The sequence below is a fragment of the Misgurnus anguillicaudatus genome, chromosome 2 (genome assembly GCF_027580225.2).
Source record: "Misgurnus anguillicaudatus chromosome 2, ASM2758022v2, whole genome shotgun sequence".
NCBI classification, from domain to species: Eukaryota; Metazoa; Chordata; class Actinopteri; order Cypriniformes; family Cobitidae; genus Misgurnus; species Misgurnus anguillicaudatus.
In genome coordinates this window covers 43452048-43468662 of record NC_073338.2, presented here as the reverse complement: position 1 = coordinate 43468662, position 16615 = coordinate 43452048, and the positions used below count along the sequence as shown (strand labels likewise).

The window sequence follows — 16615 nt, the reverse complement described above, 5'->3', positions numbered from 1 at the left end:
GAAGTTGTGACTTCTGTGCGATATGTCGTCGTCACTGCTGCTTTCAGACAGCTCATCCTGCCTTGATGGATTCTTAAGCCCCTCTTGTTCTTGCAGCTCTTGCCGCAGATGCACAGTAAGTAATAATTAACTAATTGTTACTTTACCCCAACATTACTATGCTATTACCTACTAGTTAATCATTCTTCTTTACTAGTTACCAGTATCAAGTACAGTGTTAATGCAGGTAACAATTTGCTCTGCATTAGTTCATTTGTAACTACCTATTAAGTACAGATCATTACTCTAAAGCAGTAATTCTCAAAGTGTGGTCCGCGGACCACTGGTGGTCCGCCAACCGCCCCCAGTGGTCCGCCAAAAGATGACCTAAACTAGGCAAGTGTTTATACCAGGAGTTCTCAAAGTAAGAACTGCGGTCCGGATCCGGACCCGACGGGAACTTGATCCAGACCCGCGTCCACTTCATATTACAAGTGCATTAATTTCTATGTGATTGCTAAATGTGTGCATTTGCTACTTTAAGAGTATTCCTGGTCCGAAAATAAAACGAGTTATTTAAAAATTTCCTGTGTGACGCTGTAGCCATCACACCCAGATATTATGCACAGCTACTTCATGCACTACGGCCTTTGATCAGTAAGTCCATATCAATCTGAAATCACTGTTGGTTTGAGTCGTTTAAAACATACATTTGAAAAAGCAATACTCGTCAAACATAATCACTATACATATTCTTTATTATCATGAAAATACCTGAAAACGTTTAAAGAACAGCAATATAAATACATCCTTAAGACATTTCCTGGAGCTGCGTGTCTGGTTCTTCGTTTGCAGCGCATATTGAATTTCTGCACGAGAGCGCCCCCTGGCTTATGGATGTAGCGTCATTTCACCGTAATTCATTGAGATACTGAGAAGCATAGTAAGCATTATTTCTTGTGTTTATTTTTAAAAATATATTTTTAGTTTAAATGCAAAATACACTTATGTTTTTCCCAAACTATTTGTGTTGATTTGTTATATAAAAAAATGATTTACATAAAGTTTTTCCGGACCTATGTAAATGATGAGAATTCAGATTTGGACCTTTGAATGTAAATTTTGAGAACCCCTGGTTTATACAATTGTCACTTATTTAAGTAGATTTTTAATGCACTTGCGAAACTGTGATATCAGTTCTTGCTTTTTCTGTTTTAATGGATCGGTTGGCTAAACCAAAGAGGAGTCAAAATAAAAGATCAAGCATCAACTGAAAGCTAAAATCCACAGATCTATTAGTTTTGTAATGTACTAGTTTTTGTTCATGTGTTAAATCCCTGTAATTTCAGTGATTTTGGACATTAAGGGGAACATTTTTTCCAGTATTTTATTGTTACCATAGTTACAATCATAGACTTCATATACCCACCACCTCAGTTTTAGTATGTTTAATTGCATTTTTTTTCTACACATGTGCAGTTTGTTGTTCATATTAAGCTGCAACTCATTTCACATTTACTTTTTCAAATGAAATAAAATTCATATAATAATTTCTGAACATAGCATTGCATTTGTTTAAAAAAAATAGTTTTTGACTTGAAACAGTTGCATATTAAACTTAAACTTAGCTTATCCTTCTTATTTTGTTGTTTTTTGGGGGAGTGTTAGAGTGAGATTCTGTTAGGTGGTCCTCAGAAAAAAATTGGGAGATAAAGTGGTCCTTGGGCTGAAAAAGTTTGAGAAACTCTGCTCTAAAGGGTTACCAAAAATGTATTTTGTTCAGCCGTTTCAGAACCACAGAGTAAGAGTAATACAGAAAACATAGGAGAGAGAGAGAGAGAGAGAGAGAGAGAGAGAGAGAGAGAGAGAGAAAAAACACGATTCACTTTTTAGGTTTAGATGTTTACGTTTTGTTTCATTTTATCCATTATTGTGATCACTGTTTGTTTTAGATGGACTCTTGACCCTTGATATTTGCAAGTTTTTTCCCTGGTTGCATTAACTTCTATAAAACAGATTTGTTATGGTAAGGTAAAGTTATTAGTGCAATTATGTGGTGGTTGGTACATAGTAGTAAAGATCATCATCTAATTTACTCACTCATCAAAAGTTTCAAAATGTCAAAATGATATTCAGCACTCTCTCAGCACTTTGTCATTAAGGATTTTTAGGAACTATGGACAAAAATGAACCGCTAGACATTTGAGATGCACAAACATTAATAATCAGAGTATGAATCTCAACAATGGTGACAATTAAATTAAAAACTTCATGCTGCAATGCATGCTGGGTATTAACAAGTAAAAAATCTCATTCAAGACTACCAGAATGCACTGCGGCATGGATAAATAACTTTTTACAATTTACTTTTTTGTCACCACTGTTGAGATTCATACTCTGATTCTTGATGTTTGTGCGTCCCACATATACTTAAAAATCCCATGTAAACAAATTGTGTTTAGCCTTTACTTGGCAATTATTTTAAATTTACTAACATTTTCTGAGTGAAAATTGTTTCCTAGCTTTTTTTAAGTAAATCCTACTATTTTTTTCAGTGTAATGGTGGCCATGGGTTATGACGAGTATTTCACTTTAAGCTCCCATATTTCAAAGCTTTGTAAAGTTTTATTTTAGGTTATGGTGTACCTAAGAATATATATTTGCAGTTTAAGTACCAAAAACAATCTCTATATATATTTTTACAGCTCCTCTTTCAGGAGCTCTGCTAAGAAGATTTTGGGCTGTAATAAGCAATATTCATAAGCCTCTCTTCTGATAGGCCTGTTGTTTCTGATAGGGCGGTGTCTGTAACTTAAGAAAACAAACAATGTCTGATTTCCACAACCCCAACTAAACGTGGATAAATTAAACAAGGTTTAATGTTGTGCTGAATGATTCATGTAAATACTGTAGCACCAAACTAACGGAGAGGTACTCTTATGGCGCCTTTCCATTGCATAGTACCCCACGGTTTAGTTTAGATTGGGTCGGGTCAGCTCACTTCACTTTGGCGTGGTAAGCTTTTCCATCGAGTTTAGTAACACTTTGGAGTGGGAGGGATTATAGGCGTGTCATTATATTTGCGCTGCCTACTGCTGTGACATCATACAAGTGAGAGGAGAGCATCGTTGTACATTCCCATACATTTATTTATTTCTCAGTCTGCCACAAAATTAAAATTGACCACCACAAACAGATGTTTGCACATCGCGTTTATCACTATACCTCTGTCTCACATGACAGTTTCTGTACAAACACCCGTGCATCAGCCGATGGCGCTCCGGCTCCGCTGAGCCTCACTGAAGTTGCATTTAAGCATAATGCTGAAGTGCTCGTTGCGAATGTTTCGCCACAAACTGCAAGTCTGGAAAAAATTGTTATGGTGTCCCTGATTCTCAACATGTGGATGTTTTTCATCGCTAAAAGGGAGTTTGGGATATTATAGCAGAGCACAGATGAAAACATGTTTGCTCGAGACAGCGCAAGCTAGCACTAAAGGTAAAGCTAACATTATAGCGATGACGCTGGTAGTGACGATTCTCTTAGACCAAACAGCGATCAGTGTTTTCGCGTCACATTTGGTATCAGCTCGGGTCGCTTGGAACCCCAACTGAGGTGGTACGAAAAAAAGGATTGGGTACGTACTGCACCTAATGGAAAAGCTCCCAAAAGTAAGCTGACCCGACCCAAACTGAACCAAACCAAACCAAACTGTGGGGTACTATGCAATGGAAAAGCGGCATTAGTTAAGATGGTAAAAATGCTTGTCCTGGGAGTGAATGCAACTTAGACCTGTACATATTTAATTTGATCATGATGCCAACGAGATACGGTTTATTGTGTTTACCTGTGAAGCTTTTCATCGACCTTCTTAACAATAAAATGATTAATATAACTCTCCAATGCATAGTTAAGGCCCTTTTCTGTCTCCAAAAATCATCAATTGCCTCCTGTGAAATGTCTCCTACTGTGACAGCTGCCATAGCGCCTATCACGGAATGTTGATTGTTTGTCCGAGTGAGTGGAGGGGTCGTGGCTTAGCCATAGGTCAATTGTCTCGCGCACCTCATCAGTAAAGCCAGTTTATTGATTAGCAGTGTTGGGCAAGTTACTGAAAATTAGCAATTAGTTACAGTTACTAGTTAATTCTTTTAAAAGTAATTGAATTACTCTACCAGTTACTGCTTATCAAAAGTAATTAGTTACTATGGAAAGTAACTTTTAAGTTACTTTTATGTCTGCTTTTTAAATGTAAATATGAACAGTACTGAACAGTCAAACAATAAAATTATATGGATGGGCTATTTTACAAGTAAGATATATCACATACTGTAGGAGCCTATTTTACTTTAGATTCAGCCTTTGAATATTTTTGTTAGAAATTATCTTAATATGTCTTCTTCTTCTTATTATTCCTCTTCACTCCGAGCGGAGCATAGGGCTTCTACGGTCTGCCTCCAGACAATGCGGTCTAGGCTCTTCCTCTTGGCTTCTTTCCAGGTGATGTTGATTTTCTGGAGTTCGTCTCTGGTGGTTCTTCACCATGAGTCTTTGGGCCTTCCTCTGCGTCTCGCACCTTGGGGGTTCCAATCAAGTGCATGTCTTGTAATGTTTGACTCTGGTTTTCTCAATGTATGTCCAATCCATTTCCATTTTCTTCTTTTGATGCTTGTTTCCAGTTCTTCCTGTTCTGTTTTTCTCCACAGTTCTTTATTGGTAATTTTCTATGGCCACCAGATGCCACATAGATGTCTTAGCTTCTTGTTGATGAATGGTTGTAGTTTGGCCAAAACACCCTTGTTTATTTTCCATGTTTCGCATCCATACAGAAGGGTGGTTTTAACACTGGAATTAAAAATCTGTATCTTTGTTTTCAGGGAAATGGCTCTAGATCTCCAGACTTTATTTAGGGTGGAAAATATTCGTTGTGCATTTCTTTTCCTGGCCTTTACATCATCTTCTGTTCCTGTAGATTTTGAAACTATGCTACCAAGGTACCGAAACTGGTCTACTCTCTCAATGGTCTCTTCTCCACATTTGATCACATCAGTATTTGCAGGTGTCTTTACTCTCATTTCCTTATTTTTGTCCACATTTATTTTAAGACCCACTCTCTCTGCATTTCTCTTCAATGTGTTTACTTTCTGTCTCATATGTGCTACTTTGTGGCTTAGTAAGCACAGGTCATCTGCAAATTCTATGTCCTCCAGCTGTCTGGTTAGTGTCCACTGGATTCCTGTCTTCTCGCTTCCGTAGGACTCGCGTGTGACCCAGTCCAGCAGGACGAGAAACAGGAGAGAGCTTAAAAGGCACCCTTGTTTTAGTCCAGTCTTGACCTAAAATCTTTGTGTTGTTATTCCAACTGGCTTCAAAACCATCATGCATCACTTTGATCATCCTGACAATTTTGTCTGGCACTCCATAGTGTCTCAGGAGTCTCTAGAGTGTGGCCTGGTCCACTGAGTCAAAGGCTTTTTCAAAGTCCACAAAGGTTATGAAGAGTCCAGCAACCTGATCTCACGAATATTCACACATATCACACATATTGGTTACTCAACTGTTTTGTCCTATTTTCTTACCATTTTCGCTTCGATTTAGGGTTAGATTTACATGAAATTACATCCCTACCCAAACCCAACTCTAACCCCAACGCCAGGCGACAATTGTTTAAAGTTTAGAAAATATAAAAGAATAAATCAGAAAAAATAGTATAAAACAATAGTTTAAGTGACATACTAACGCAAACACCAAATCTAACCCTAATCCGAAGCGAAAATGGTTTGAAAATAGGAAAAAGCAGTTGAGTAACCAATCCATGAGAATGCCACGGAAAAAGACAGTCCGTAGCAGGGCCACGGAAAAATGCGGAGATCCGTGAGAATGCCACGGAAAAATGAGCACAAAATTCCGTGACTATCCCACGGAACTTTGTGAGATCATGTTGAGTCCAGAGTTCCATTCAAGAGATTGTTCTATTATTATTCTCAATGTTGCTATTTGGTCGCAACATGATCTTCCGGCTCGAAAGCCTGCTTGCTCGTCTCTTATCTTAAGGTCTATTGTTTGTTTCATCCTTTCTAGGATTGCTCTTGTCATGCCTTTGCTTGTAATCGACAGTAGCATAATTCCTCTCCAGTTCTTGCAGTGGCTGAGATCTCCCTTTTTAGGAAGTTTCGCCAGCAATCCTTTATTCCACTCTTTGGGGATTGATTCTGTATCCCAAATCTTGAGTAGTAGTGAGTGCAGGGCATTTACTGTCACTTCACCTCCAGCTTTCAGTGCTTCAGGTGGTATATTATCAGCTCCGGCTGCTTTCCCGTTTTTGATCTTGATCAATGCATACCTAATTTCTTCTTTTGTGATAGGTCCTATGGTTATTTCAAGATCTGTTACTGCTGGTGTTAGCTCTGGGGGGTCTTCTGGAAAGGGTCTATTGAGAATTCTTTTGAAGTGTTCTCTCCATCTCTCTAACAGTGATGGTACTAACGCCCTTATAAATAAACGGCGTTACTAACGGCGTTATATTTTTCAGTAACGAGTAATCAAATAAATTACTGTTTCCCCCGTTATAAAGCCGTTACCGTTATTGACAATAAATGCTTCACGTTACTATAATTAATCTCACTAAAGCGATTTTCACCAGTGTAGGTTCTCTCATCCAGACAGGCAATGTTTTTCTCTTGTGTGTGTGTATGTGTTGGGGGCTGAGAGACACATAACTGATGATGATTGGTGCGTGTGTGTGTGTTGGAGGGGGTGGGACAACCACATAACCGATGATGATTGGCTTACTTCCCATCGTTAGCCAACCAGAGGCAGGCAGAGTTAACGCACAAACACATGCACAGTCCGAGAAGTACAGTGCAGTGTTGCCAACCAGGTGACTTTGTCACTAGATTTAGCAACTTTCAAAACCCCTTTAGAGATTTTTTTTACAAAAAGCGACTAGGACAAATCTAGCGATCTTTTCTGGCGTGGTTGGAGACTGACGCGAGAGCATGTATCACTCTCTCTTCTCAACGAGCAGCGGTTGATGCTGCTAGACACTAAGACCCGGTCCTCGCGCTGCAGTCCGTCCGAGTCCCATACCCGCAATGACAGAGCGATGACAAGTACATCAAACTCAAAGGTAGCAGTCGCAAACACAAAGTATAATAAGCACTACTTTTCCATCGTTGAGGTAAAACGCAAGAATGTTGATGTAATGTGCAACTTATGCAGTGTAAGAAAGATCTAATAAAGCACCCCACATCATCACATGCTGCCACCCCTTACGAAAATTAACCAGGGTTTTTTTTGCGGTAAAAGTGCAGTAACCATGTTTTTTTTTGGCGTATTGATTGCTATCAGCAAAACCATGGTTTTACTACAGTAACCATGGTGAATTATGGTTATTTTGTGGTAACCATGGTTTTACTGCAGTAACCATGTTTTTTGGTTTTAACTGTAATAAAACCATGGTTAATTTTGACCTCTAACTGGTCTGATTGCTGCTTGCCGTTGACCACACGAATTTGGTTCTTCCGCCCACCAGCTTGGAAACCTCAACGTTAGTCCCTTAGGGTTCCTTTGCTGAGGATAACCATCCGGCATTCCTGCTGCCGATGCCTTCGCCTTAACTCCATTAGCCTACCATTTTTTCAGGGTTCCTGCGAGACCTTCATGGTTACCATGACGGTTCCGGGATTCGTGAGAATCCCACCATGCATCGCTCACGCAGGCAGTCCCCTACTTTGGCGTTTCCCGGGGTGCACCATCGAGGAGGTGGAGTAGGACTTTGTAACCACATCTTAAAATGTAAGCTTAGTTTATTTATGTATATCATTTAGACTATTTAGTAGGGGTGTGCAGCGGAGTCAGTATTTGTATCTGTATTTGTATCTGTAACAATCTCAAAATTATTTGTATCCGTATTTGTATTCGAATGGAACCGGAAGTGGGCGGGCCTTAAACCGGAAGTCATATTACATGAAAATGGCATTTTAAATGAATTTTTGCTTTATTATAATTATAACTTAAATAACTGTAAATATTTATTAAAAATAATATCTTAATCAAAAAGACAAATAACTTGATTCTCATTAATAATAGGCATGGAAAACAAACTTTTCATTTTAAAAGCCTCATACAGCTTGTGCCTATGTGCGTTGAACTTGAGAGCGCGTTGACTGTACATCACCTTTAAGCATTTATTGTGTCTTTCAGCTCAGTTACATGTGTGACCCATTCTGCCTAAATGAGTGGGAGGTTTTCAGAAAAAATAACCTACGTTAATCCCTCGTCTAGCGATTCAAATGCTATATTAATTAAACATCTAATACGTTTTCTGAGAGTGAAATGATTAATACTAAGATGCGTGTCATGTCTGACATCTTGGTTTCGGTTTAAAAACATGCAGGAATTTGAAAATAAAATGCAGGACTTGCTTGATGTTTAAAGAGTTATTAGGAGAGATAAATTCGGGACTGATTTATGTTAAAAAGCTATTAAAATCGTCAAGACTCGCGCTGACCGACAGATCCGAAACGCAACGCACAAACACGCAAGTAGTGCACTGACAGAATATTTCAAAAACAAAGGTTTTGACAAGAATTTATGAAAGCATAATAATCATTACAACAACTTGGTGAGCATATTAACTATGTCCATAGCCTACAGCGTTTGCGCGAACAGAACGAATTGTTTAAAAAAACTTTAATCTTCATCTAAATTAATAAATAATCAGATATTCGTTTAAAATGTCAAATAACAGTATGCTCTATTATTTAAAAGTCAGTTTTGTTCAAAACAAGCAACACGATTTTAAACAAAAAGGTAATTAGAAAGATTTAATTCAAATGTTTCAGTTGTTATTTACTTACTTTATCTTTATGTTTATTGCAATTCATGTCATAATAATCTTTAGTTTAAATTTTGCTTTTAAAATGTTACATTTTCATATTTTTATCTATTTACTTATTTATTTTATATTCACCTAGATTGACACTTAGGCTTGCTTTAACTTGAAGTAATTAAAAGATCATCTGTGACCGAAGTCACACGGAGACACAGAGTTATTAACGAATATTTTATTATCAGAGTGCAGCATTTTATCAAGGTTTTCTGGTCTTGTGTAATAAAATAAAATAAAATAAACTAAAAGAGTCATTTTTTTACAGTTGGGTTAAAAGAATTTTGATATTAGCAGTGTTTTTAAACTAATTCCAAAACAGCTGGCGTTTCTAAATAAGGGACGCGCAGAAAATGTCATTCATGTCATTTTATAGATTGCACTCATTCACTTCACACACATATTACATGTGCTTTAAGGGGTTTATAATTTAGCGCTGTTCCAGTAAACACGTGATTATGTCTGGCCGAATATTTTTTCTGTTATTCGGATGAATTCGTTATTCGTTTTGAAGCCATTATCCGTGCCCTTCCGAATAACGTATTCGGCTTCGGGCACATCCCTACTATTTAGACAAATATTCTGTATGTTTACATTGAAAATATATAATTTGTTAAAATTGTGTACTGTCTCTTTAAGAATTTGGAGACTATGAAAATATATAATAAAAAATATTAAAATAATTAATATTAAAATATAAATATTAAATAAATATTAAAATTTAACATTTTAATTAAACAAAACATATTAAATGATACAAAGTAGTGCTGTTGGTTTGTAGCCTTACTTTTTAGGTTTAATTACACAGAATTCATGATGAATTAATGTATTTCATAAAACCATCTCGCGGCCCCGAGTTTGGCCCACTGGGTTAGACCGTCTCATTTCAGTTTTCTTCGCGGACTTCTGAGGCTTCCACCTTGAAAGACCAAGTGCTCACCTTTTAAGGTCGCATGCTTAGCAGGTCGCAGCCCTTGAATTGGGACACAGCTTGTGAAGCTTGCGGCGGGTTAGGGTTAGGGTGCTGTTTGGTCATATATTGTTTGTATATTTTTTATGTTTGATTTAAATGATACACAAGATTAAAGGAAGATATTTAATCAGAAAACGGAGTACGTTGATTATTTTGTCGGACGGACACAGAGCGAGTGGATTGTTTTGTCGGATACGGAGCAAGTGAAACCAAAACTGAAACTAAATGCGCACTCACACATACTATGGAGTTTTAACACGTTTTAACAGTTGTACAGCACAGTGTGAATATTTCACTGGAAACAACAATCGCGGATCGTTCTCTTCCATTAAGGCCGATGTAAACATCTAAGAATATATTCATATTTCTCAGATTTATTGCTTTTGTGGACTACAAATGCAAGTTGATGTCATACTGGGATTGCTTGGCAAAGATAATTTACAAACCGGATGGATTATGACTTGCGCACAATTTTTAAACAAAGGTATGTTGTCCTGTTTAGATTCATGTTCATTCTATATGCACTGTCAGCCATGATGAAGTTTAATGATTCATTGCACCGCCTACCACGGTCCTGCGACGTTAGATCAGAAATGCTTTGTCTGCAAGTGTTATTTTTTTCACAAACGCGAGTAACAAACTCATTTCAATTTCAGTAATTGTAATTGCGTTACATGCTCATTACTGCTAAACGTCATGTTTATACAGAAGTCACAACAGCTCTTTAAAAATTACAGCTACTTCAAGCAGGCTGTGTACATTTTTCTGTGAAATTATTGTTTTGAAACTTATACTTACATAGCCCCTAGATCAGTTATCATGAAAAAAGCCACGAAATTTTAGATTTGACAATATGGGACCTTTATTAAGTAGCCTAACGACAATATTTTGTGGGCTTCTAGCATTGGATTTGTAGTGGAAGGCAAATTGTGAAGTATACCATACACGTCTCTGTATAGTTAAAGGGACTGTAAGTAGGATTTTAAGTGTTTTATTCATCAAAATCAATGTCTTTATTCATAAATATGTCTTCGTTGGTGTCAAATGACCTCTGCCAGTGACTTTTCTTTTGTAAACTTACAATTTCTTCTCTTTACTTACATTGAACAGGTATGTTCATAGAGGTTCCCATATCGTTCCGCCGTATTGATTTACTATAATAGCAGAGAGGGACAAAAAGCACTAGCCTACCAACGCGTTTCAACAACGCGTTTTCATTCAGAACACGTGAACCAGCTGCAACGGACAAGGAGATCAGTGATTACATAATGGCTACCGTAGTTGCAACACGCATTTTGCAAAAACCCCATTATAGAATATTTGTATACTTGTATACCCTTTTTGAATCACTGGAACACATTTCTTCATAATCTAAAAGGCAAAGAAATACACAAATTAGAAAACAAAACAACTTACATTGCATTTAATCTGCATGTGTTTTATCAGTGTGTTCCCTGGAACTGAACCCACCACCCTTGTGTTGCTAACATGATGCTTTTCCAGTTGTGCTTCAGGAACACCAATGAAATTTGTGTTGTTGTGCAATACACTTTACAGTAGTTTTTTTTAACACACATTAAAAATAATGTTTACAGCCCGGGGTGTCCAGAATTTTCTGCTTTAGTCAAGGTTCTTATTTTTCAGACCATCACTACATTAAACTGTGGTTGTATGCTAAAAGGTCCATGAATGTTTATTATTGATGTATTCAGCACAAACATCAAATAGACTGACAACAGCAATTAGGAATGTATACCCTGACCGATCAAGAATCTGTCTCAAAGCCGCTTTTGTAAGGAAATAACGTAAAATTTAATGAACCAACACAGCCTGTCCGGTATCGTGTAAAAAGTTTTACACTAAACATACCTTTTTTGGGAACTGCAATTTAGGTTTAACTGCAATGATTTAAATGCTATTTTATAAGAGAAAGCACAAGTAAAAAAAATTAAGTAAAAATAAAGGCTTTTTCATTTCTCCGTATCTGAATCTGTGAATTGTATGTGAAAAATGTTCAAACAGAACATAGCAGACATTTATTTGGTCCCACCTAAATATGTTCCCACTTGGTCAAATAATGAAAAAGAAACAAATTGCTTACCACAGCTATGCAGATGACACAGTTATATGGGATATACAGATACATTTTAGGAAGGATTATTCCAGTGCACCTATGCACCCATTGTAGAGGTTGGGGTTGATACAACAAACAACCGAAAATTCTCGGGCGAGCATCATATGTCCAAATTTCAGTCAAAACCGTTCTATTTTATCATAAACAATCTGAAAACAGGGCTTTAAAGGCGGAGTCCATGATGTTTGAAAACTTAGATCTCGTTTCCAGAATCTCACATTCAAATGTCTCTCACATTCAAAAGGAAAGAGAGAGATTAAGAAGCCTATAACAATTATAAATTCTATACATAAATTGTGTTCGTGCCAATATAAATATTATTTTAACATTGTACTGTCAGCAGAGAAAAAGTGTCACAGAAAAAATTATGAAATATAAATAATAAATTAAATAGGACAAAGCCTATCACTCAAATATATATATATAGAACGTATTCAAGTGACAAAGTAATGTACATATGACAAAATTATACAGCTATAAGATAATACAACGTGTTTAAGTTAGCATTTTGTTTATAGCTAAATCTGCTAAGCAGATAATTAGTTTTTATGAATGTGCTAACGGGGCCCCCTTTACAAAGTTGCTTAGTGAGAGTGCTAGGATGGGCTCTGTTAAAACAATCATAATTCAGTAATTATAAAAAATCCGTAATTGTTTTTTTCTTCCACTATTTCCGTGTTTAGTGGAAGGTCTTATCTGTGATAAAACATTAAAGTTGCAACTGTTTGCAATGTCAAACTTTTGCACTCACCAGAATCTGTATCCGCTGTTTATCAGTCGCAACTGAAAAGCAGAGTTTAAAGAACACAAGTGGATTTCTTTGGAAGCTCACGTGATGAAACTAGAACATGAGAGTTTTTTTTTTTGAGTTCCTCTTATTTGAATGTCATGATCTAAGGAAGTATGTTTACGGAAGTACAGGAATGGTAGAATCAAGAAACTTTAAATTTTTATCTCTTAAAAACTACCCATGCTTTCACAGATGAAACAAACTGTAAAAAATGTCAGTTCAGGTAGTGAACTGGCAGCATGCACCAAAACATATTCGTTTTTTATTTAGGCTACTTAAAATATATATTTTTAAGTCTTACTTTAAATATAATGAACACATAAACACTTCGAAATGAATATTTGCTGAACTTAAAGATTATTATCTACACTTATCTGAAACCTTTAGACGTTTTTGTTTTTGCACCTGTAAAAAACTCTTAATTTTGTACATGCAGCTTTAACAAAGTTGATTGTTTGTTCAGTAGTCCCTGAATAAACACAATTAATACTGTTTCTAATTATGGGATAAAGACAGTTGCAGATGTTTTGCAAAAATACAATGACCACATTTACATGCACCCGATTAATGGGATTTTGGCATACCGCGGTTAAACTTTACCTCATGTAAACACAATACTTCAACAAAAAAAAAAAACACAATAATAATGCGATTAAGCTCATAATATTGGATATTTCTTGTAATTATTTTTTTAAATTCAAACAATTAGATGAAATATACAATCACCTTCAGGAGAACATTATCAAATAAAAGAAGATACAAGTCAGAGAAAAAAAGCTAATAAAGGGGTATGTAGCTTAAAGGGAAAATATATAAAAGCAATTAAGGAAAGCTATCTAAATTTTTATACATATACAAAAACTTAACATATTTTTTATTTTTAGTCAAACAAAAAGATGTGAGCAGTGAGTCAACTTCAATCAGGAAATGTGAAAAAGTAGGAATTGAGCCCATACATTTTTGCTTATGGATAAAAAATTTGCCAAACAAAATAAAAAGTTAAATAAATACTCTTTAGATTTGTTGGCAGAGTCAGAGTAATAGCAGATAGTATCAAGTTAAAAGATTGTGCAAGGATAGGTGTTTTGTTTAAATGGGAGTACAAGTCTAGCCAAAATATCTGAACAAACTTACAAGAACAGAATAAATGTAATAATGTTTCCTCTTCATTGCCACAAAATATGCAGGTACTAAGAATATCAACATATTTGGAAACAGTTGAGTTAACAGGATATATTTTATGTAGTATTTTAAAGTGGACTTCTTTGGTTTTATTAGGAAGAAAATATTTATGAGGCAACAACCACGCTCTTCTCCAATCTATATTATTAATTAAAGCAACCCAATGGGATTTACCTCGAGGAACAATACGGTCTCTTTTCTGAAATATCTGCAAACAAGTTTATTGTTACATTTCTTGTCATAAATGCCAATGCCGCCCAGCAATAAAGCCGACTCCTTTATATCTTTTTGGGTGTATAATAAGTGGCTCTTAACCAGATGCATTAGGCCTGAGGGAATGGCTCTAACAACAGTATTATATTCTTTGAAAGGAATAGGGAAGTTATGGACAGTCATGAAGTGTTCATACGACAAGATATTGCCAAAATCATCAAATAAAGAAAGAATATAAATTAAACCTCCATTAAACCAATTAGTGAAAAAAAGAGATTTGTTCCTAACAGTTATATCCATATTATTCCACAGGAGAGTTTTATGTGGTAAGAAGCTGTGAACATAACACAACTTCCAGGCAAGGAGAGCCTGTTGATGAAAATGAGCCAATTTAACCGGGAGTTTATTATGCATATAATTACATTTTAAGATAAAGGGGAGGCCTTCAATTTTATTGAATATATAATTAGGAATAAAGAACCATAAGGAATTTGGATTTATTAAACATCTTCTTAGCCAGTTAATTTTAAAAGGTGTAAATGGTGTTATGAAAGGTTGTAGCTTCCAGACCCCCATCACTTCTGCAACTAGCTATAACTGCGTTTTTAAGTTTATGACACCTATTTTTCCATATAAAGTCAAAGAAAAGTTTATTAACACCTTTAATAGTACAATCCTTGACATATAAAGAAAGGGATGGATAGACGAAGCGAGAAAGACCTTCCGATTTAGAGAGGAGAACCCTGCCATAAAGAGATAGGTCTCTTTGTAGCCAAAGATTAAAAATATTTTGAGTTTTCTTTAATCTACTAGAAAAATTAAGTTGTTGTCTGGCTATAATTTTTTTTGATACATAAATACCTACTTTATTGTATCTTTACAGGAATAGTCTACCCTTTTGCCATATTAAACTATGTTATTACCTCAACTTAGACAAATTAATACATATCTATCTTTTTCAATGCGTGCACTGTACAGCGCGTTGTGAATGTGTTAGCATTTAGCCTAGACCCATTCATTCCTATGGTACCAAATAGGGAAGCCACCAAACACTTCCGTGTTTTCCTTATTTAAAGACTGTTACATAAGGAGTTATACCAGTAGGTATGGTGCCACAAAATAAAACTTTTTTTGGTACCATAGGAATGAATGAGGCTAAATGCTAACACATTCACAACGCGCTGTACAGTGCATGCATTGAAAAAAGATAGGTATGTATTAAGGTTGAGGTAATAACATAGTTTAATATGGCAAAAGGGTAGACTATTCCTTTAACTGGAATTCCATCAATGAATGCGTCATCACATTTATGCAGTGACATTATCTCACATTTGGACAAATTTAGTTTTAACCCAGAAGCACACGAGAATTGTTGAATTATCTGAATGGCTATAGAGAGCTGACTTTATTTTTAAAAGATAAGAGTGGTGTCATCAGCTAGTAGAGACATTTTAATTTCCCTGTCAAAGATCGAAAGACCTTTTAAATTCTGATTGTGCATAATACTTAAAGACAATAATTCAATCACCAAAATAAATAAAAAAGGGGAAATCGGGCAGCCCTGTCTGACACCACGTTTTATAGAAAATCTTTGTGAGGTGAACATATTAACTATGACAGAGCTATAGTAATTCCTTTATAAAACATTTCAATGATATTAACGAACAATATTTCTTGTAATAAAAACTTTTTTTGCAATTGTTTATGTCACTGAATATGTAATGCTGTTGCATTTACACAGCTGTACCAGCAGATGCCCTCCACACGCTGCGTTTCTCTTAAACAGTGAAACTAGTTTGTGTAATCTCTTACCTTTCGGCGTAGTCACTGTGGCAGAAAAAAGCATTACGTAGTGAATTTCACAGCTGGACACCTGAGGTAATTTACTGTACCTGAGTTATAGACCCCATCAAGCGAGCTTATCCACTATCATTCAAGTTTGCATGCACTTCAAATAGATTTGATTGGCTGTCAATGGTTTATCGTTCATCAGGTGGGACAAAATTGCTCAGAAAGTGATCCCAACGTCACAATATTGTTGTATCTTGTCGTTATAGTTGTGGCATGAACTCCGCTATTATATTTAATATAAAAAGATTTTCAAAACTATATTTTTATAGTTATCGTTAAAATGTGAACGGCCCTTACAGGCACTGTCATAATATTTTCGTCTTCATCACGGCACCGGATAATGAAAAACGTCTGTAACAACATGTTTGTCAAGTAAATTAAAACAGTGGACAGTATATTCATCATAGGCTGTGCGAATAATCAGAAAATAAAAACTACATGTAAACAGGAGTGCAGGTTAGCTCCAGTAATGTAAATGTCTTACTTCGACTTTATTACTGGAAATAATCGCATTTTTGGTGTACATGAAGTAAACGTACCAATGAAATGAAACACTTCTGCTTTACTGCTAAAATATGTAAAATCCATTTACAATTAAAAGTT

At 35.9% G+C, this 16615-nt stretch overlaps 1 long non-coding RNA gene across 1 annotated transcript; it reads right to left on the bottom strand.

Moving 5' to 3' along the window:
• Positions 1 to 10680: 10680 nt before the first annotated feature.
• LOC141366127 (uncharacterized) lies at positions 10681 to 12807 on the bottom strand. Its single transcript, XR_012371190.1, has 3 exons — positions 12728 to 12807; positions 11179 to 11213; positions 10681 to 11078 (listed from the first exon to the last, which is right to left on the bottom strand). It is a non-coding gene; the product is annotated as an uncharacterized lncRNA (long non-coding RNA).
• Positions 12808 to 16615: the final 3808 nt, after the last annotated feature.